The 2245-nt window shown below is 38.4% G+C and overlaps 1 protein-coding gene across 1 annotated transcript in view; it reads right to left on the reverse strand.

Moving 5' to 3' along the window:
• Positions 1–2245, reverse strand: part of LOC119584971 (microtubule-associated protein futsch-like) — a gene marked incomplete at its 5' end in the record, with an annotated part of 346977 nt that overhangs the window by 214713 nt on the left and 130019 nt on the right.

Here is a 2245-nt window from a genome sequence, read left to right on the forward strand (position 1 = left end):
CTGTTCATAGTTTCAGCGTCGGGATTAGAGACTTTGGAAATGGCAGTTAAACAGCCGGTTGTGCACTAATAGGTGTTATAATGTAGGGCAAACGAGGTCGCAAGCTACCGAGTTTGGATCATATGGCTATACTTGTGCCGTGAGAATTAAAGGTATGTTAATACAATAAGCACTGTTTATCTAAGAGAAAATTAAATTTCGAAAAAAGTGAAATATAAACTGAAGATCTTTTTTTCCGAACGAATGTTTAACGGATGTGTTCTTGCATAAAAAAACGTTTTTGTTAGTGGCTTCGCTTAAACAAGAAAGGCCAAAGTCACGCCTCAAAAAAGGGCAAAATGACTTAAGACCTAAATTTAACGCAAGAAAACAAGAGAATGACCCACTTAGTGAACCAGGCAGGAGAGATGACAAAACAAACAATCACATTCGAACATCCCTTATTAGCCATCTTCACCCTACACATCCGTAAATCGCTTAAGGAAATACCACTGAGAAAAGAACCATTGAGAAAAAATACCACTGAGATAAAATTAACGGGTTGTGTGAATCTCGATAAGCACGAAGGACTTGTATATCTTACGGAGGAAATGAGGGGATGGTTATAGAGAGAAGAAGGAGAAACCTCAGACATAAGTGAGGCTGAGATGAAAGACTGAGATGAGGTGCAGGCACGTGAGATGATTGAAGGATGCAGTAGGTACAGAAAAGTGATCGAAAGGGAAGGATAAATAACATACTCTTACGGACACGTGATCTATCTTTAACATAAATACGAATATTTTGACTTTCTTCAACCTCTGGAGATCAAAAGGAGTTTCTGTTGTATCACGTGAGAGATATCGCAAAAAAATGAAAAATCCACCTCTTGTGTTCACGAACGCACATGCAATTTTGTTTACATGTGCGCTTGGAGGCAAGGTCTCGGAACGGTGCGGTTTAGTCCGATAACAAAAAATACTATTTAAATTCAAGGATATTCCGTTTATACCTGTCACGTGCTGACGTGTAACTGGAGAGAGCTATACAGGAGAAAAATAACGTATAACGGTTTCTAATCACAACACACAAAAAATGAATGGGAAAATTACAAAGTAACACAGAAGTAGAGTATACCACAAATAGACCATAGCCAACGTGAGGGAAACCCGAATACATATTCAGTGAATTTCCCATGTCATGCGAACAATTGTGTACACCATGTAACAATATTAACAAAAACACAAGACATATCTGTATAGAAGTGTTAATGTCCAGTTAATGTACATGTAGACAACCATATGCTAACACAATTCCTTGACACATGTTCGTGTTTTCTTAGAGATTTCCGCGAACATCTCGAGTTCTGTACATACGTATACAAAGACACAGATATATGTAGATAAGTAACTGCTTGGTGTTTGTATGTTTTTTTTTTCTTTCCTATCCCTACTGGAGCGTTAATGTGCAACTCTACACATGCGGGACCACGGGGGGGGGGGGGGCAACACAGTGTTCCAAGCTACGTTGCGCCGCCCACAAAATCACAGGAAAGATGCACATTCTACATGCTCACTTAGCTGAGTAATTTTCCCTACTACCAAATGTTTTTAACTTACTTTTCCTTACGTCAGAGTGCGCAAGATTTGTTGAGAACATACAGCTAAGACAGAAAAATAAATGGTAATAGTTAAATTCGCAAAGATAGAGCTTACTCAGGCAAGTCGTCAACGAATCCAAAAATAACCATGCACATTCAAAATTGCAACAATTAACAACAAAACAGAAAACAAGACTGTTTCATGCTTTCTTCCCAGCCCCCAGTTCAGTGCCACACCACGGGTCCTGACTGTGGCACTCCCTGGAGTAGACGCTCAAGGGAGACGGTGGCACTGGCACTGGCACGTTAACGGGGTCGTGATGCTCGTGCACAAACGCAAAATGGAATACAGTCATGCAAGACGCATATCAGTCATGAAATCATAGAGGGATGTTTTCATATCTTAAATTTTACTAAATCCTTTTTATATACTTATTACAGTAAATAATGAGGATCAACCTGTATTTATGGATTTACAATTTTTTTAGTAAGTAAATGTAAATACACGTGAAGCCGTGACACATAAAAATACACATACGAAATTCATACCCTGAACAAAATCAGAATTTCTTCTAAATCCCTCTATGTCTCCATTACTCAAGATGAATTTACACAATATAACATAACACTAAAAAAGTAAAAGATGAAGATAAAAAAAGAAGGGAC

This window comes from Penaeus monodon, chromosome 19 (genome assembly GCF_015228065.2).
Source record: "Penaeus monodon isolate SGIC_2016 chromosome 19, NSTDA_Pmon_1, whole genome shotgun sequence".
Classification (NCBI taxonomy): domain Eukaryota; kingdom Metazoa; phylum Arthropoda; class Malacostraca; order Decapoda; family Penaeidae; genus Penaeus; species Penaeus monodon.